At 41.3% G+C, this 21,166-nt stretch overlaps 1 non-coding gene across 1 annotated transcript; it reads right to left on the bottom strand.

The window, feature by feature from the left end:
* Window positions 1-16,495: 16,495 nt before the first annotated feature.
* On the bottom strand, window positions 16,496-16,629 carry LOC118147059 (small nucleolar RNA SNORA70). The gene has a single exon (XR_004733231.1). It is a non-coding gene; the product is annotated as a small nucleolar RNA SNORA70 (small nucleolar RNA).
* Window positions 16,630-21,166: the final 4,537 nt, after the last annotated feature.

The raw sequence follows: 21,166 nt of genomic DNA, 5'->3' as shown, positions 1-21,166 counted from the left end.
AGACAGGGTTTCACCATGTTGGCCAGGCTGGTCTCGAACTCCCGGACTCCAGTGATCTGCCCACCTTGGCCTCCCAAAGTGCTGGGATTACAGGCATGAGCCACTGCACCCAGCTGCTTACTTTGTCTTTGTTAAGACTTAATGAAATTCTACTTTCCCCTCCAAGTCCTGCTGCCATATTGTTGAAGATACTCATTCACCCCACAGAAGTATTGTGCTTTGAACTATGTAAGAGCTGGAGACAAAACGTGGTAAACTAAGAAGAAGACACACTGTAATTCACTGTGTCTAACCGTATTTCTTCTTGATGCCTGGTATTCCACTTCAGAGTTCTGTCCAATGCCCTTACACCCCCCCATTTCCTAGGACACACATACAGCTTTGCCCACCAATTTCCAGAAGTTTCCTGTCAGCAATCAAGATGATGCCAGGCTATGACTTACAGACTGTTCATCAAATAGAGATGATTCTGCCCGCCCGCATACAGCTAAGTTTGTGTTTGCATCTTAATTTTTCAAAACTAAACAATATGATAGCTAGGCATGTATCCCTACATGAAAAATAGATTTTGAAAAGGCAATTAAAAAAAAAACAACACAGTGGGGGCTTCGAATGCACTAAGTTCTGTTTCTCAGCAGGGATAATAGGTGCCAAATGCATTTTATTAGTAGTAGTATGTTGCTTATATGTTGTTAAAAGTTGTTTTGTGTGTATAACTTATATGTTGTTAAAAGTTGTTTTGTGTGTATAATACATGTTACCATTTATAAAAGCACAGAAGAGAAAAACATTATTTGCAAAAATTTATAAGCCTCTACTTTCCTTTAAATAATATAATTATAAACTTGTATGTTTTGTTAAACTATGACAAAATATTATAATGAGGAGGAAGTTTCCAGGCAGAGGAGGAAGGGGTGTATACTTAAGGAGATTTGCAGAAAGGTGAGAAGGCTTGAAGGTACCTGGCATGGTACTCACGGGACCCAAAGATGGAATGGAAAGCTAGTCGCTTATATCCAGAAAACATTCTTAGTGCAGGAACAAGCAAGATTAATGGCACGTCTTGTCAAATTTTTGAATTAAAATGATAAAAGATTATAGAATTATCCCAGCATCAAAATACTAGAACTCTTTTCTTTTCTTTTTCTTTTTCTTTCTTTCTTTCTTTTTCTGAGACCAGGTCCCACTCTCTCACCCACGCCGGAGTGCGGTGGCACAATTACAACTCACTGAAGCCTCAACCTCCCAGGCCCAAGCAATCTTCCCACCTCAACCTCCTGAGAAGCTGGGACTACAGGTGTGGGCCACAAACCCAGCTAATTTTTGTATCTTTTTAGAGATGGGTTTTACCACGTTACCCAGGCTGGTCTCAAACTCCTGGGCTCAAGTGATCCACCTGCCTTGGCCTCCCAAAATGCTGGGATCACAGACATGAGCCACTGCACCCAGCAAAAACTAGAACTCAACACAGAACAAAAATTAGATAGTCCTCAGATTTCTCTGACATACTAAATTCTATAAGCCAATTGACAACATTTTGAGGGAAAAAGTTTACACCCCAAGAATTTTATTGTCAACCAAGGTACCTGTCTTCTGTGATGTAAATAAAAATTCTTAGCTATGTAAGGGCCCATTTTTAAAATGCTTGAATAAGTACTCTAGGCAATTGAAAATTATTAGATTTAAAATGAGGATTTCAAGATGGAATTTTGTAGGGTTTTATTGGAGGCATTTCTTCCATCATTGTCAAAATCACAAAGCTCAACATTATACAAACGATATGACAATAGCCCTTAAATTTTAGTATGTGTAAGAATTCCAAGGAACTCCATAATACTTCCTGGGGTCCTTATTTCAGAATTTGACTTTGTAGATCTGGGTAGCCTCCAAATCTTCCTTTGTACCTCACATTGCAGGGATTCTGAGTAGGCATTAAGACTAACCATATTTTAATGGAAATAGGAGAAGATTAAACTGCTAAGTTTCTGACTTAGTGACAAAACCACTAACATTAAGAAAGGAAAGGGAAATTTCAAGAATATTTAAATTCTGTAATCAGAGAAGCACTGTGCATCTAGAACACGATGATATTTTCAACTTATGATGGATTTATGAGGCCATAACCCCATAGTTAGTCGAAGAGTATCTGTACCTTATCAAATGCCAGCAGACAGGCTGTAACATTCATTACCCATTCCTGTATGAATCAACCATCATTATGATACTCATTAAATAAGGACTTTTCTTTAACTTTTTTTTTTTTGAGACAGAGTCTCACTTTGTCATCCAGGCTGGAGGGCAATAGCACAATCTCAGCTCACTGCAACCTCAACCTCCAGGGTTCAAGCAATTCTCCTGTCTCAGCCTTTGGAGTAGCTGAGATTACAGGCACCTGCCACCAAGCCTGGCTAATTTTTGTATTTTTAGTAGAGACAGAGTTTTACCATATTGGCCAGGCTGGTCTCGAACTCCTGACCTCAGGTGATCCTCCCGCCTCGGCCTCCCAAAGTGCCAGGATTAGAGGCGTGAGCTACCATGGCTGGCCTTAAATAATGATTTTTCTATTTCCATAATTCCTTCTGTAGTTGACATTCTACTACAAAGAGATGCTTTCCTATGTAATTTATTTATTTATGTCAGTATGGATTCATGGCTATTTTATTCAAGAAAATGTAATCCATTTCTATCTTTTTTTTGGAGGCAGGGATGACACTTATATTAACCTAGATTTGGCCAAGGAAGTTTCTTCAAGCTGGTTCCTATGTCCTTTTGACATGTTCCCATTACTTTTTCAGCATTTTCTTACTTTCTTGTGCAGCGAACTGTTTTAAGCTTATTCTGTCTTTCCTTGTCCTGGCCCAGGAATCAATCAGTTCACTAAAGAGTCCTTCATCCTTTAGTGAAGAATTATTTATTTATTTAGAGTCTTGCTCTATGTCCCACGCTGGAGTGCAGTGGCACAATCTTGGCTCACTGCAACCTCTGCCTTCTGGGTTCAAAAGATTCTCCTGCCTGTGCCTCCCCAGTAGCTGGGATTAGGTGGGTGCCACCACTCTTGGCTAATTTTTTTTTTTAATAGAGATGGTGTTTCGCCATGTTGGCCAGGCTGGTCTTGAACTCCTGACCTCAAATGATCCATCCACCTCGGTCTCCTAAAGTGCTGGGATTATAGGCGTTAGCCACCACACCTGGCCTATTGAAGAATAATATCTGAAAACCAGTACACTCATTGCTACAGTAGGGCCACTGCTTCTGAGACCTCTCATGAACAGAGATGGAAGATACATACATGCACATACTCTATATAACTATTTCGATCTTATCTATCTTTGTCTATATAAACTGTGAGTTCACACTGATATCATCAGTTTCAATCCAACACCTCAAGGTTTTTCTCAGCCTTTTATATTTGTAATCTCTTCCTCCACAATACAATATCTGCCTCTAAGTATTCTCAGTATAGTTATTTACTTGCATATTTCAATATTCCCATCATTTTATCTCAGTCTCCACTGTCCCTGCTCTCTCCTTGCACAGCTCTCTTATTGAGTTTAAATCTCTGCAGGATCTATGACTTGCTAAGTTTATTGAGAGGAAATAACCTTCTCAAAATATCCAGAGGATGCTCAGCTGTTAAAAACTTAACCCTCGGCCAGGCGTAGAGGATGTGAAGGCTCCTACCTATAATCCCAGTACTTTTGGAGGCCGAGGTGGGTGTATCACTTGAAGCCAGGAGTTCAAGACCAGCCTGGCCAATATGATGAAACCCTATCTCTACTGAAAATTACCAAATTTAGCTGGGTGTGGTGGCACACTCCTGTAATCCCAGCTATTTGAAAGGCTCAAGTGATCCTCCCACCTCCAGCTCTGGAGTAGCTGGGACAACAGGCATGAGCCACCATGCCTGGCTTGTTTTTGTTTTGTTTTGTTTTTGTTTTGTCAAGATGGGGGTCTCTTTATGTTGCTCAAGCTGGTCTCAAACTCCTGGCCTCAAGCAATCCACCTCCCTCAGCCTCACAAAGTGCTGGGATTATAAATGTGAGCTACTGTGCCCAGCCTTGCCACCCATATCTTTGCTTTCTGTGGATGAGTTTCAAAGCACAATGAACCTGAAAGTAAGAGGTCAAAAATCTACTGCTCTGCTGAAGCTGAACGGCAGCTAATCCATTCCAAATAGATAAAAATCTTTCTACTCTGAAAATAAGCTAGAAAAGATATCCCACAATATCAGATTCATTAAAGCTCTTTGTGAAAGGATAATGGGTGATTCTTTTGTTCTGGTTCCACTTGCTTATTTCAAACTACCCACATGTTCTGTTTTCTGTTCATAATAGTTAACAATGGCTAACTGATTATTGAACTGTTTTTAGTGCTACTTACATATAAAAGATATAAAAATGAGGCAGACTCCTTCTTTCCAAGTTTGGCTGAGGCGTAAGAATAATAGATACTAAATACCGAAGTGAATATTCAAACAGACCACAAAGTAGGGTTTAGTCAAAAACTAGTTACATAGTTTTGACTACTTCAACTAAGTCAAATACAATCCTGGGCCAGACATGGTAGCTCACGACTGTAATCCCAGCACTTTGGGAGGCAGAGAGAGGTGGATCACCTGAGTTCAGGAGTTCAAGACTAGCCTGGCCAACATGGTGAAACACTGTCTCTACTAAAAATTGTGATGAGAATGCCTTTATTTGCATGTTCATAATAGTGTGAAATTAGGTGATTCTTTTTTTTTTTTTTAAAGTCTCACCAGGCTGGAGTGTAGTGGCTCAGTCTTGGCCCCCTGCAACCTCTGCCTCCTGGGTTCAAGCGATTCTCCTGCCTCAGCCTCCTGAGTAGCTGGAACTACGGGTGCATGCCACCATGCCCGGCTAATTTTTGTATTTTTAGTAGAGACAGGGTTTCATCGTGTTGGCCGTGATGGTCTTGATCTCTTGACCTCGTGATCTGCCCAACTCATCCTCCCAAAGTGCTGGGATTATAGGTGTGAGCCATTGTGCCTGGCCAGGTGATTCTTTATTAACCTTAAAGCAACCAAACAACCATTAATAGTGGATGCTCACAACAGTCCTGAATGATAAAGAGAACAGATATGATTATTATTCCCCTTATACAGATGAGAAATCTGTATTCCCTACTTGTCATTTCAGGAAAACTGAAAGCAGAGAGAGAATGAATTCAGGTGGTGTTGACAAAGGTGTGGGATATGCTAGAAGAACACAAGAGAGAAGAGGGGTATTACCCAGAGATCAGAAGCTGCAGCAGTCCCTGGGCTGGCGCTGCTGAATGTCTGGAGATCTCTCCACTGCCGTGGAGCAGAAGCCAACCCTGTATCTCGCTGAAGCCTCAGATGCTTCTCAACCCCCTGTTGTATATAGTCACTGGTACTGCTACCAGTGGAGCCAAAGTAGGATCACTTCTCTCTGTCTCCCACCTGCTCATCTTCCCTGGAGTTAGGGAACATAGGCAATGACACAAAGAAAAGCAGAGAAAGGTGGGAGTCAGCCAGAGAACCAGCAGAAACTGTGGCTTGGAAGCAAATGGAGATTTGTTGATAACTGGAATTAGGAGCAGTCAGGACTAGAAGCCAAGATCAATTTCACTTCCAATGCTAACTGCAAGTTTGAGGGTCTTCAAGACTACACACAGACTTGATAATTTGTTAGAAGGACTCACAGAACTCACTGAAAGCTGTTATACTCATAGTTGTGGCTTATCACAGTGAAAGAATGCAAATTTAAATCAGCTGAGGAGGCCAGGCATGGTGGTTCACCCCTGTAATCCCAGCACTTTGGGAGGCCAAGGCGGGCAGATCACCTGAAGTCAGGAGTTCGAGACCAGCCTGGCCAATATGGCAAAACCTCATTTCTACTAAAATAAAAAAAAATTAAAATAATTTAAACAATATTTCAGGGCATACAATATGAAATAATTTTAAGTATAAAGTATATTTTCAAATAGCATATGAGTTCATTTTTAGATAATCTGTAGTAATATTTAAAATATATAGAAACATTTAGTTTTTTTCCTACTTAACACTGATACAGACTATTTATTTAAATCAGGCTGGGCATGGTGGCTCATGCCTGTAATCCCAGCACTTTGGGTGGCTGAGGGCAGACTGATCACTTGAGGTTGGGCATTCAATACCAGTCTGGCGAATATGGCCAAACCCTGTCTTTACTAAAAACACAAAAATTAGCTGGGCATTGTGGCACACACCTGTAATCCTAGCTACTCAGGAGGCTGAGGCATGATCACTTGAACCCGGGAGGTGAAAGTTGCAGCGAGCTGAGATTGTGCCACTGCACTCCAGTTAACAGAGTGAGACTCCATGAAGAATAATTAATTGGTCAGGCACCGTGGCTCACGCCAGCACTTTGGGAGGCTGAGGCAGGCAGATTACAAGGTCAAGAGATCAAGCCCATCCTAGCCAACATGGTGAAACCCCCATCTCTACTAAAAATCCAAATATTAGCCAGGCATGGTGGCATGTGCCTGTAATCCCAGCTACTCTGGAAGCTGAGGCAGGAGAATCTCTTGAATGTACGAGGTGGAAGTTACAGTAAACCGAGATTATGCCACTGTACTCCAGCCTGGTAACAGGGCAAAACTTCATCTCAAAAAAAAAATTAAGTAGCAAAAACATGATTTATAAACAAATTCAAGAAGAGTGTATGTGATATTTAGCCTTAGGATCAAACATATATTAAAATCTGGTTTAAAATTTAAAATTGTATATTACTGCATAAACAGATTGCCTTTATCACATTAAGCATGAAATTGACTTACTATAATTTCCACGTTTTGTTTCTAAGTCATCAATTCAGAGGAAATATCTCAAGCTTCTAAATATAGATATTTGTGTGCAAACAACATATTTCAGATGTTAATGTTTATTTTGATAAATAAGTCAAATTAGATTTAATAGGCACATTTTCTCTTTTAGTATCCTTTGAAGTACAAGAAGTATTTTGTTGTGCTACATACTTTTGTTGAGATGAATACAACATACAATCTGCAAAGATTTCCTTGAAATGGATTTGCATAATTATTATCATTTTAATAGTCTTCAACAAGTTGTTGGATTTTTTTTTTTTTTTTTTGAGACGGAGTCTCTCTCTCTGTTGCCAGGCTGGAGTGCGATGGCGCAATCTCGACTCACTGCAACCTCCGCCTCCCGGGTTCAGGTGATTCTCCTGCCTCAGCCTCCCAAATAGCTGGGACTACAGGTGCATGCCACTGCACCCAGCTAATTTTCAGATTTTTCATAGAGATGGGGTTTCACCATGTTGGCCAGGCTGGTCTCAAACTCCTGACCTCATGATCCACTTGCCTCGGCCTCTCAAAGTGCTGGGATTACAGATGTGAGTCACCCACCTAGCCTTATTTATTTTTTAATAGAGATGAGGTCTTACTATGTTGACCAGGCTGGTCTTGATCTCCTGGCCTCAAGTGATCCTCCTATCTTGGCTTCCATAGTGCTGGGATTACAGGCAAGAGCCACTAGGCCCAGCCTCAGAACAATTTTTTCAAAGACATAAAGGAAAATGCATCGGATTAAAAAAGATATCAATTATATTGAAATATATTCATCACAATGCTTATAAAGCAAATGCATGAATTACCAATATATTTGCTTCTTTATTAATACATTAAATAGAAAAATCTAGTAGGATCAAATTGTCTAGTATCACAATTTCAATGTAGTGAAGAGCACAAATAATATTTTGAGATGTCTTCCACTGAAATGTGAAATAAAAGTATCTTTCTATCCATCACAAAGTTACAGGTACTCTTAATACTGCGGTTACTTTCCTGTATTCACAATTGAAAAATGCACTTAATTTTAGTTAGAGTTAAATTGAAATGAAGACTTTTTTTCCTCCATTTAAGTTCATGGACCCACCTTGCTTATATCTCCACATTCCTTGAGTATTCATAAAGCCCTGATTAAGAACTCTGGGACTGGGCACGGTGGCTCATGCATGTAATCCCAGCACTCTGGAAGGCCGAGGCAGGTAGATCATGAGGCCAGGAGTTTGAGACCAGCCTAACCAACATGGTGAAACCCCGTCACTACTAAAAATCCAAAAATTAGCCAGGCATGGTGGCAGGTACCTGTAATCCCAGCTACTTGGGAAGTTGAGGCAGGAGAATCTCTTGAACCTGGGAGGTGGTGGTTGCAGTGAGCGGAGGTGGAACCACTGCACTCCAGCCTGGATGACAGAGCGAGACTCCATCTCAAAAAAAACAAAAAACTCCTGACCTAGGGCTATGAATTAATCTACACGATCAAAGTCAAGCAGCAAACATAGCCATTTTCTGATTCAAGTAAGAAAAAAAATGAAAATCAGTGTAACAATTTGCGGTTGGAAATAAAGGTCAAATTTTGGGGAGTGTTTTAAGGAAGTAAAATTGAAAACATTTTTTTTTGTTTGTTTTTTTGAGATAGAGTCTCACTCCATTGCCCAGGCTGGAGTGCAGTGGAGCAATCTCGGCTCACTGCAACCTCCACCTCCTAGGTTCAAGTGATTCTCCTGCTCTAGTCTCCTGAGTAGCTGTGATTACAGGCATGTGCCACTATGCCTGGCTAATTTTAGTATTTTTAGTAGAGACGGGATTTCACCATGTTGACCAGACTGGTCTTGAAGTCCTGAGCTCAAGTGATCCACCCGCCAGCTTTGGCCTCCCAAAGTGTTGGATTACAGGCATGAAACACTGCGCCCTGCTGAGACCAAAATTTAATGCATCATTTTCTCTCACAATTCATTTATGAAAAGTTAGCTACATGGCCACATTTAGCTGTAAAAAAGGCTGGGGGTAGGCAGGGTATGATGGCTCACACCTGTAATCAATCCCAGCACCTTAGGTGCCTGAGGTGGGAGGGTCACTTGAGAACAGTGAGGGTCAGTGAGAACATTCACTACAGAACAGTTCAAGACCAGCTTGGACAACACAGTAAAACCCACATCTCTACAAAAAATCCTAACAATTAGCCAGGCATAGTGGTATGTGTCTGTAGTCCCAGCTGCTTGGGAGGCTAATGGGAGAGATTGCTTAAGCTCAAGAGGTTGAGGCTACAGTGAGCCATGATTGCACCACTGCTCTCCAGCCTGGGTAACATAGCAAGATTTTGTCGAAGGAGAAGGAGAAAGAGAAGGAGGAGGAGGAGGAGAAGGAGAGAGGGGAAGGGAGGGAGAGGGGGAGGAGGAGGGGGAGATGGAAAGGGGAGGGAGGGGGAGGGGAGGAGGGAAGAGAAAGAGGAGGAAAAGGAGGAGGAGACTGGGAAATACAGTTTTTAGCTGGCTTGCCATTTTCCCAGGAAGAAGGGGAAAATGGACTTGGGGTAACAACATGCAGTGTGCCATGCTGCACGGTAGTCAGAGACAACATGGTGGTCTGTTGTGCTTAGTTGGTGCTAACTCAATAGAGTAACTGTGTCACCAGCCTTTCTCTCTGATCCCCAACAATTGCCCCATATGATTAGTTGGTACATACTCAAAGACTCTCAAATGGGAGATATTTGTCACTATAATCTCTAAAACTAGAGAGTGAAACAGTTGCCATGATATCTTCTTAAAATCCCAGGTATCCACATACTTCTGAGACATGTTGCCCTAAGCAAACAGAAAGGCAGAAAACCCTGGAGACAATATGAGCCCCAGCACAGATCCCCTAGGGGACATACCACATTCTTCTCTCCACCTGTTCTGCAGCCCAGCCCTCCCTTCACTGCACCCTTTAGGGGAAGGAGTGCTGATCTGTAGGAATCAGAGGCAAGGGCATTTATTTCCACTGTCATGGGGATGAGGTCTCTGTGTATTTGTGATTCAGACATTTGGGGGATTTGCTTTCTCTTCCTTAAGGCTGGCCCAAAGCTGCATCAGTTAGGGGGCTGCTGCACCCCAAGAAGCAGGGTGGTGGAGAAACCATGGATAGGTGGGTGGTGGCAGATGGGGGAGCTCTGGCAAGTTCCCAAGTGCAGAGGCAGCAATGCCCATAGCAGCAACTGCTATCTTGTGCCAGCATCAGCCATGGGCTGTGTCCAATGCCCACTACACTGGTCTCCTCACTGCCTGGCTTGTGCTCCTGCCTGCCACGAGAGCTTTGACTCTAAGCCTGCTTCTCCCGTCTGCTCAGCTCAAGCTGGATCTCCTGAATAGCCTTTGCTAAATTTCTTCCAGTTATTGAAGTTGGATTTTGTTGCTCACAAATAAGATTCCTGACAGATAACAGTTTGAGGGGATTAGAGATGCTCCCATCTAGCTCTCAGGAGGAAGCGTATTTCTTCTTTTTTTTCTTGGATTTGTGTTATCACACTGGGCTTCTCAGGAGGCTGTGGCTTGCACTAGACTTGGAGGAAAGGGAGTTCAAGATGCTTTTCATCCCACTTTTACTGGTGTAGCCCCTCGGGCCTCTCTCTATCCAGGCCAAAGGAATCCTTCACATCATTTAGCCCAGGTCACAACTCTCTGGAGGCTTAGAGAAAAAGTCTAATCATAACAATGACAGCCAGCTTTGTCTGCTCTCATTCTCCCTCCAACCACCCTCTTCCCCATGCTAGGAAAGGATTTAAGTGATTAGGAGCCGGCTTTCCCAGAGGGTACTTTCAATCTCAGCTCCACAGATCATTTTATCACCTTTCACCAACCTGGTAGACTGTGCATTGTACAAGGTAATCTGAGTCCATTTTGTGGAACACATAGGGCCAGAAAGTGCTGGCTATACAAGTCTGGAATTAGTATTTATAGAGTTGTATACTTTCAACGGAAAGTAAAGACGAGATATTCTGAGAGAAAAATAAATAAAAGCTAGTATGGGCTTTTGTGGAGGAGGATTAATAAGATGCGGTTCAAGGCTGGGAATGCCAAAAAAGAAAGGAGACAGATCCAATTATGAACATTGAAAATCTATGAAACTGTCTCCTCCAGTCTATGTTCAAAGGAAAAGCTCTCAGTGAAGATGAAATGATTTTTTAAAGAATTTTTGCTTTGCATTTCAGAATTTGCACTTATTTATGGAAGCAAATATGCTGTATATGAACCTGTAATCCAATGTTTCTATTCCCTAAAATGACAATGAGGATGATGATGAAACAGCAGTCATTTATTGGGCACTTGTTTTTTTTTTTCTTTTTTGAGATGGAGTCTTGCTCTGTCGCCCAGGCTGGAGTGCAGTGGCATGATCTCGGTTCACTGACATCTCCACTTCCCAGGTTCAAGCAATTTTCCTGCCTTAGCCTCCCTAGAAGCTGGGATTACAGGTGCATGCCATCATGCCTGGCTTATTTAACTATATATATATTTAACTATATATATATATATATATTTAACTATATATATATTTAACTATATATATATATTTAACTATATATATAGATAGATATAACTAGCTAATATCTCAAGACTAATACAATATTGTATTTTTAGTGGAGACGGGGTTTCACCATGTTGGCCAGGCAGGTCTTGAACTCCTGACTTCAGGTGATCTGCTTCCCAAAATGCTTAGATTACAGGCATAAGCCACCATGCCCAGCCCACTTTTTTTTTTTTTTTTTTTGAGACACAGTCTCTGTCTCCCAGGCTGGAATGCAGTGGCACAATCATGGCTCGCTGCAGCCTCAACCTCCTGGGCTCAGTCGATCCTACTGCCTCAGCCTCCCAAAGTGCTGGGACTACACTGCATGAGCCACTAAGCCTTGGACCTATCTATTAGACATTTTCTATCTAGCACCATGCTAAGTGATTTACACATATTAGCTCATGTAATCTTCATACCTGTATATGGCTGGTGCTATAATTTTCCTCCTTTTAAAGATGACACTGAGTCTTAGATAAGTTAACCAGCTCAACATCATATAACTAGCTAATATCTCAAGACTAATACAATATTGTTGCCATAGCCTCCTTTTTTCTCCAGCATTTATATGTATTTATTTACTTTGTGAAAGCACCAAATGAAAAAATGTTCACTCTTCTTTTGTTTCCAGCTGCCTGATTGGTTTTCTTCACCTCAACTGCACATTGGAATCACCTTATGAGCTTTTAAAAATTATTGATGCCAGGGTCATGCACTCAGCCAATTAAGTCAGAATATCATGTGTACATATCACTATAGAGCAAGTTAAGCTAACCACTGGATTGGGATGGAAAAAGAAAATGAAACTGCCATTGCATTGAAACTATGATGACAGATTCCTGGTTAGGAGAGTGTGAATTAGAGCAACTAGGGGATAAGGACTACAGAGTCTGCTTTTAGCTCCAATAAGCAAGAGGTTAAGTGGAGGAAGTAATGCATTCAACAAATACAGAGTCACTTCTCTATTTCAGAACGTGTCTCATAAGCACTAAATTTAAAGGGAGAAAACAATGGAAATTTAGGGGTAATTCTCAAAAAGAACCTCCCTGGGGATAGATAGTACACAAAAGTAAGGACAAGGGACTAATGAAATTGCTAACATTTATTAGGAAAAAAAGAAGGGTCCATAGGAATAGACCCAGACATTTATATTTTATAAAGTCTTCTCAAGAGATTCTGTTGTACAACCAAGATTGAGAATGATTGCCTCATCTCCTTCCTCTCAATCCTGTTTTCCTACCCTGCACATCTCCACTTTGCTATTTGTTATATATCATATAGCATCTGCCTCGGAGTTATGGGATTGCCAGTCAAGCAAATGGCACGCAGCCCTGCAGAAGAGATGCTGTGCTCAAGCTAGCTTGACAGGGTTTCTACAGGCGGGCAGCTGTTTGAAGATTAAGAGCCTGGGGATACTGGATTCTGTCCCCACCATTTCATTCAGCTTATCCTGGCCATATATTTCCTCCAGTGTTATTTCCCCATGATTGAGCTTCTAAGAACTGCTGCACCTGGGACTTGGGGCCAGCTCAGTTATAAAATGCCTAGAAAAGATTTTGGAGACTCTGCTCTTTTTCTCTGTGAATAAACTCATCATTTCAGTGCCAACCTTCTCATTGTGATTAGTCTACTAGCTTTGGACTTTTTTTTTTTTTTTTTTGAGATGGAGTTTTACTCTTGCCACCCAGGCTGGAGTGAAATGGCTGGATCTTGGCTCACTGCAACCTCCACCACCCAGGTTCTAGTGATTCTCAGCCTCCGAGTAGCTGGGACTACAGGTGCCTGCCACCATGCCCGGCTAATTCTTGTATTTTTAGTAGAGATGAGTTTTCACCATATTGGCCTGGCTGGTCTCGAACTTCTGACCTCAGGTGATCTGCCCTCCTTGGCCTCCCAAAGTGCTGCTGGCATTACGGGTGTGAACCACTGCGCCTGGCTTGGCTTTTGACTTTTAAGTGAGTCTGGTTTTTCAGCAACTTCACCTTCCTTCTTGGACTCAACTCTCAAGTCAATAATAAAATTCATAATGTTCCTGATGGAGACGGAGTTGCATCTTTTACTTTTCTTTTTCTTTTTTTTCCTAGACGAGGTCTTGCTCTGTTGCCTAAAATACAAAAATACAAAAATTAGCTCTCTACCAAAAATACAAAACTTAGCTGGGCATCATGGTGTGACCCTGTAATTCCAGTTACACGGGAGGCTGAGGCAGGAAAATCACTTGAACCCCAGAGGTGGAGGTTGCAGTGAGCTGAGATTGTGCCACTATACTCCAGCCTGGGCAACAGAGTGAGACTCTGTTTCAATAAATAAATACATACATAAATAAAATAAATAAACTTCAGCGTATAATGTGTGCAAGTGTTTTCCAGTGTCTTCTCTGAAGTACAAAGTTTCAAAATAAATGGAAAGTTATATAATTATATTCCATACTATACCTATGATATATAATTACATATACATCCTACAGTGTATTCATTGGACATATATATATATATATATGTCCTTGTACCTTGTTTATATATATATATATAAACAAGGTACAAGGATAATACCATTGTGTGCAAATGCACTAAGGTGGAATACTTTCCTTTCCACATAACTGTTTTCAAAGAAGCATTAACTCTGAATGCCAATATTTTCTTCTAACTCAAAAGGAAGGGCATACTTTAAAAAATATTCAGTAGAAAATGCACAAAGTTTCACCATGAAAGCATCGTTGTCATACTGGCTTTTCTTCAATGCCTGCTCATCACACCCTCCTTTCCCAGACCCTAAAAGGACATCCACACTGGTGACTCTAGTGCCTGGCTTTCTTGGGAGGTTTCTTCTTCCTACCCTGGTGAAGCCCAGTCTTGTTTTGTAGCAGTTGCCATAGGAGCAGCCCGTGTTGTACATAGGGTGACTGCATCACTAAACAAATACATGCAAATAGCTGGGAAGGCTGATTTCAGCCTGAATACTTCAGACACCAAGGAATGGAAACAATCTGTGCAATTTAAATAGAACAAATCCCAATGGTCCCAAGGGAAGTGGGTGTTTATTTTTAAACACGATGCACTACGACTCAGGCTTCTTGCATCACTGACTGACCGTCCTGAGCGGGTACCTGTGTCTGTTGCACGGCGGGTTTAAGACCCTCGGCTGGGCCAGAGGAGGCAGGGAAACAAACCAGCCCTGCTCTGGGCTTCTCTTCCTAGTGCCCTGACTGCCTGCTCCTGCACCCCGTGAGCCACGGCCGCTATTTGCATCCCCTAGCCAGGAGGTGCCAAAGGTGTTGGAGCACAGACCCGCTTGCTCTGCATCCAGCGCCCTGGCAGAACAACGGGGCTGGGCAGACGGGTGGAGCCTGGCGCCTTGTCCACAGTGATCACCACCCCAGCACACGGGATTTGCCTCTTCTGCCAGTGCACCCTGGCGGGGCGCAGGAGAGCACATGAGGCCTGCGCTTTCCAAGGACTTGCTGGCAGACCAGGGCGTGCCAAATCCGCAGCCTGCCTGGTTCCTTCCCAAGTGCCAGAACCACGGAGGGAGGACCTGCACTAACTCCAAGACCTCTCTGCAAACTGGACAGCGAAGGAGAGCATCTCCTAACTTTGTAAACAACAACAAATAAACAGATACAAAAACATGGATGAGTGCATCATAGTCCTCACTTGGTTTTGAAATACTAGTTTTCAATGTTAGTATGTTATTACTAGCCTTTTACTATTATTATGTTTAAACAGCATTCACTTTGTTCTTAAGCTGGATTTTAGTTTTTTGAGGGCAGCTTTGGGTTCCCAGAAAAACTGAGCAGAAAAGTCCAGAGAGCACCCATGCATCCTCTCTCTGCCCAACAGTTAGGCTGTCACCATCTTGCATTAATGTAGTGCATTTGTTACAATTGACAAATCAATATGATACATTGTTATTAATTGAATCCATGGTATACATTAAAATTCACTCTTTCGTATTGTACAATTCTATGGATTTTGACAAATGCATAATGTCCTGTATCCATTATTACAGTTTCATACAGAACTAGCTCCATTGAGCTCAAATTCTCCTGTTCTCCACCTATCCAACCTACCTCTTTCACCCCTTCCCCATCCTCTGGCAATCACTGATCTTTTTACTGTCTCCATGGTTTTGCCTTTTCCAGAATGTCGTCTAGTTGGAACTGTATGTTTGCAGCCATTTCTGACTGGCTTCTATCATTTAGTAATATGCCTGTAATATCCTCCACATCTTTTCAGGGCTGATAACTCATTTCTTCTTAGCGCTGAGTAATATTCTGTTATCTGAATGCACCATAGTTTGCTTATCTGTTCACACACTTAAGTACATCTCGGTTGCTTCCAATTTGGGGTGATTAATGACTGACCTTTTTTGTGTATCTGTAATTAAGAGATTACACGTTAGAAATAATCCTCATATGGTGTTTATTAGCCAAACACGATAAGTAATGGCTTTCTGCAGTCAAACACCCTGGGACCCAGTGTCCCCTCATGTGGTTCTAATGCCTCCCTCCTCTGCATTCTCCCCTTGCACAGATTAGACACACAGTGAAATTTTTTTTGAAATCTAATTGTTATAAAAATGATACCCACTTTAGGTGAACAGTTTTTTAAACACAGAATATGTCAAGTGAGAAGTAAAAACTTACTTTCACACCAGCCCTTTTCTCACTCCCAAGAGGTGATTACCCTTTATCATTTTTTTAAAGGCAGATAAAAAGTAGGATTTATTGGTGGGCAGTAGGAGGGGACAGTACAGTACAGGCCCTGATGAGTGCAGGGCCCACCACTTGTCCAGAGAGTCAGGATTGGGGGTGTACTTGACCCCACAGCCATCTGGAATAAGCCGCTTCTCAGCCACCATGTCTTCAAATTCATTCACATTGAACTGGGTAAAGTCCCACTTCTTTGAGAAGTGGATCTTCTGATGTCCAGGGAACCTGAACTTGGCCTTGCATGGGGCTTCAATCACATGCTCATTGTTCTGCGGCTCAGTGTGAATGTACATGATGAATTGCCAATGTGAACCCTGGCCACAGTGCCCTGGGTCTTTCACAAAGGCATCTCAAATACCTGTTTGGAGCCTACATTGAGGGTAGTGCAAGGTCAGAGAATGAACATACATTGGAAAGGCCTGTCTCCAAGGTCCCTTAGAGCCACCCATACAATAACAGGCTGCAAACAATACCAAAGAAGCAGCTGTTTGCAGCCATTGCACACCAGGTCCCCATGAGGAAAGGAACTCCATCAGCTTAATTGGCTGCAGCCCTTTACCATTTTTACATGTAGCCTATGATCTGTTTCTTCTTCACATACAAGCATATGTGTACATTGCCTTTTTATGATAACAAAATATATACACCCACCAGAATATGTGTAAACGATTTCTTTAAAAAGCATCTTGTATTTGTTTCTAAGAAAATGGAAGTAGATTTTCTTTCAAATAAAATAAAATCTGATATGGTTTGAAAATAAATCTGATATGGTTTGGCCCTGTGTCCCCACCCAAATCTCACCATGTAGCTCCGACAATTCCCATGTGTTATGGGAGGAATCCAGTGGGAGGTAATTGACTGTACTCATGATAAGTCTCAAGCGATCTGATGACTTTAAAAATGGGAGTTTGCCTGCACAAGCTCTCTTTGCCTGCTGCCATCCATGTAAGATATGGCTTGCTCCTCCTTGCCTTCTGCTATGATTGTGAGGCATCCCCAGCCACATAGAACTGTGAGTTCTCCACTAAACCTCTTTTGTAGATTGACCAGTCTTGGGAATGTCTTTATCAGCAGCGTGAAAGTGGACTAATATACTAAATTGGCAATAGTAGAATGAGAAGTTGCTGAAAAGATACCCAAAAATGTGAAAATGACTTTAGAACTGGGTAACAGGCAGAGGTTGGAACAGTTTGGAGGGCTCAGAAGAAGATAAGAAAATGTGGGAAAGTTTGGAACTTCCTAGAGACTCGTTGAATGGCTTTGATGAAAATGCTTAGTAATATGAACAATAAGGTCCAGGCTGAGGTGGTCTCAGATGGTCTCTTGTCGGGAACTGGAGCAAAGGTAACTTTTGTTCTGTTTTAACAAAGAGACTTGGTGGCATTTTGTCCCTGCCCTACAGGTTGTGGAACTTTGAACTTGAGAGAGATGATTTGGAGTATCTGGGGGGAAGAAGTTTCCAAGCAAAAAAAGCATTCAACAGGAGTCTTGGGTGTTGTTAAAGGCATTCAGATTTAAAGGAGAACAGAGCATAAAAGTTTGTAAAATTTGCAGCCTTACAATGCAATAGAAAAGAAAATCGTATTGTCTGAGGAGAAACTAAAGCTACTGCAGAAATTTGCGTGAGTTCTCCATTAAACCTCTTTCTTTTGTAAATTGGCCAGTCTTATAGAATCTTTATTTTAAATTATCTTTTTGGTATCCCTTAATGAGAGAGAGACTTTTGATTCCTTTTCTCCAAAATACAACTCAGTTTCATGATTCCTAGTGCTTCACTAAATGAATAAGACATTGGTATCACTCCTGAGCAGTGGGAGAGTTGGGAAGGCGGCTTGGTTTGTCTTAACTTCAATTGCAGATTCTTAGATCAGCCATTATTTGTATTCTCTCATTCTGTCTTCTTGGTAGTATTATGCCTATTCTAGGAAGCAGCTTATCTCTTCTGAAACCAAGTTCCATTCAGAGTTGCTCATTTCATTCCTGTAGAATAAACTTTTTGGGAGGGTTCATTCTGTCTTAGCAAGAATATTTGTAGTTCTTTAGGAAATAGGAATAGGAAATAATATGAGTTCCTAAATTCCATTAGAGTAATAATAACCATAGTCGATGTTCAAAGCATAACCAAGTGTTCATCAATTTCATATGGAAGGCCTGGTTAAAAAACAAAAACAGGCTGGGCACGGTGGCTCACACCTGTAATACCAACACTTTGGGAGGCTGAGGTGGGCAGATCACGAGGTCAGGAGATCAAGATAATTATAGCTGACATGGTGAAACCCTGTCTCCACTAAAAATACAAGAAAAATAGCTGGGTGTGGTGGCATGCACCTATAGTCCCAGCTACTCTGGAGGTTGAGGCAGAAGAAACACTTGACTTAGGGAGGTGGAGGTTGCAGTGAGTTGTGATCGCGCCACTGCACTCCAGCCTGCGGACAGAGCAAGACTCCATCTCAAAAAAAAAAAGATAAAAAGAAAAAGGCACTTCTTCTTACAAACCATTGCTTTTGTGGTAATAAGTTTACAGTGGAAACTTTTTTATGGAATAAAATAGTAGTGTCTTAACTTCTAGGAGGGTGGTTTTGGTTTTGGTTTTCTTTTAAAAGGCATCTTGATTACTCAGTTTGGACATCACTGTAGTATCAGCAGGAAAAGAATCTCCTCTTGATCAATGCTCTGTGTGAATGAACGAGCACACCCACTGGCACTTGGTTGAGTCCATTGCCAAACTCTTTCACAGAGGGGAATTTGCTGGCTCTATGTTTTTGATATGAGTAAAACCATGGATTAGTGAGAAACCCCTTTATATATTAATGGAAAATTTCTACTTGAGAAACTGTATTCAGTTCTCGTTAGTTGTCTCACTAGGCTTTTGAGCATCTACTAGATTAAAAAAAAAAAATCAGCTCTAGGAAATAGAAACTCTTCAGGCAGGGATTGCACAATAAGCATAAGAATGATGGGCTTTATCTGCTGCATATGGAATGTTACTAACTCATTTATTTAAATTGTATATAAATGTGCACTGATAGGAGCTAGGGGTCATCTATTTTCCCCCACAGTCTTCTAACACTGTTACCAGCAAATAGTCCCATTTGCTCTATTTCCAATGTAAAAGATGTAACATAAGAGAACTAAAGCGGGCAAAAATACTAAGATGGTCCATCTTCTTATCTGTAAAATCCCTAAACCCACATGTGCTGCAAGGATTTTGAGCCAATGGAAGTGGTGAGGTGACAGAGGAGAACAGGTATGGTATATGCCAATGCATAATCACATGGTCTTCTTAGATTCCTAAATTTCTAAAGTCAAGTAGATTCAAGTCAATCATTTCCCAGGGCCAAGTCCTCTATAGGTAAATTTCTAAACACTATGAATTACTTGGCCAAATGCTGTGTTACCTGTTTAGATTATACTTTGATATAATAGTTAAACAAGCACCTAGATCACTGAACAACTTATTTACAAGTACTTTCAGGCTATTCATTGGTGTAGAAGAGATTTTCCAATCCTGAGATTCTATGATAATGTTGAATTTTCTCAGCATGTTCACTCACTTGGTACAGGCTGTCTAAAGTAGCCAACTACTCAGACAGTGAGCCCACAGCACCACTGCAATTCAACCCAACAAGCAGAAGTAACTTGAAGTAATTTGTTGTTATTTCTTGTTTTTAAACATCTTCAAGTTCAAGAACTCCAGCACACCTGGATTCACACAAGGTCATATTAACAAACTCAAACTCCCCCCTTAGTTAAACAGGTCAACAGTCTGCTATAACCAAATGTGTGTTCCATTTTTTTGTGTGTCCATTAAAAGGACCTAGACTAATAGGTAGAGAATATTTCCAATTTTATGTTATTTTTCTACTTACGGTTTTGGTTTTTTTTTTTTTTTTGGTCAGGAGAGAAAATGAGTTAAAAAAAAAAGTTTGGTTTTGATAACTGAACTCAAAGCTCACTAAACAAAAATTAGACAAGAGGCCAGGTGTGGTGGCTAATGCCTGTAATTCCAGCACTTTGGGAGGCCAAGGCAAGTGGATCATAGGTCAGGAGTTCGAGACCAGCCCAGCCGTTATGGTGAAACCCTGTCTCTACTAAAAATACAAAAATTTGCGGGGCATGGTGGCATTTGACTGTAGTCCCAGCTATTCAAGAGGCTGAGGCAGAGGAATCACTTGAACCTGGGAGGTAGAGGTTGCAGTGAGCCGATGTCACATCATTGCACTAGGTGACAAAGCGAGACTCCATCTCAAAATAAAAAAAAAAAAGAAGAAAAATATTTTTAAAAAGTTTGATTTGATTTATGATTTTTCCTCTTACTGTTTATGTCTGTCAAGGAGACTTTACATATCTAGTTATCTCAATAAACTATTATTTGTATAAAGGTATGTTGTATTTTCTATGTGGCTATTTATTTATCCAATTATTATTAATATTACATTGAGCATCAAAGATGTAACACATACTGTCCTATTTGAATGCAGGTATCTTTTCTGATGATCATATCTCAAGCATGTAATTGTTTCATTAAGCTATATATATGTGTGTGTGTCTGTGTGTGTGTGTGTGTGTATGTATGTATATACATAGCTTAACCAATATATATAAAGATATATATTTTTGATGTTGTTGTTATTTTTGTTTATTTGAGATGGAGTTTTTACTCTGTTGCCCAGGCTATAGTCCAATGGCGCAATCTTGGCTCACTGCAATCTCTGTCTCCTGGGTTCAAGCAATTCTCCTGCCTCAGCCTCCCAAGCAGCTGGGATTACAAGTGCTAGCCACCACACCTAGCTAATTTTTGTGTTTTTAGAGAAAAGACATTTCACCATGTTGGCCAGGCTGGTCTTGAACTCTTGACCTCAGGTGATCCACCCATCTTGGACTCCCAAAGTGCTAGGATTACAGGCATGAGCCACTGCGTCCAGCCTTTTTGTTTGTTTCTTTGTTTTTAGAGAGAGTTTTATTCTGTCTCCCAGGTTTGAGTGCAGTGGTGTGATCATGGCTAACTGTAGCCTCAACCTCCTGAGCTCAAGCAATCCTCCCACCTCAGCCAACTGAATAGCTAAGTCTACAGGCAGGCTTCACTAC

Source organism: Callithrix jacchus, chromosome 13 (assembly GCF_049354715.1).
Source record: "Callithrix jacchus isolate 240 chromosome 13, calJac240_pri, whole genome shotgun sequence".
Lineage (NCBI taxonomy): Eukaryota > Metazoa > Chordata > Mammalia > Primates > Cebidae > Callithrix > Callithrix jacchus.
This window is presented reverse-complemented; position numbering and strand designations above follow the sequence as displayed.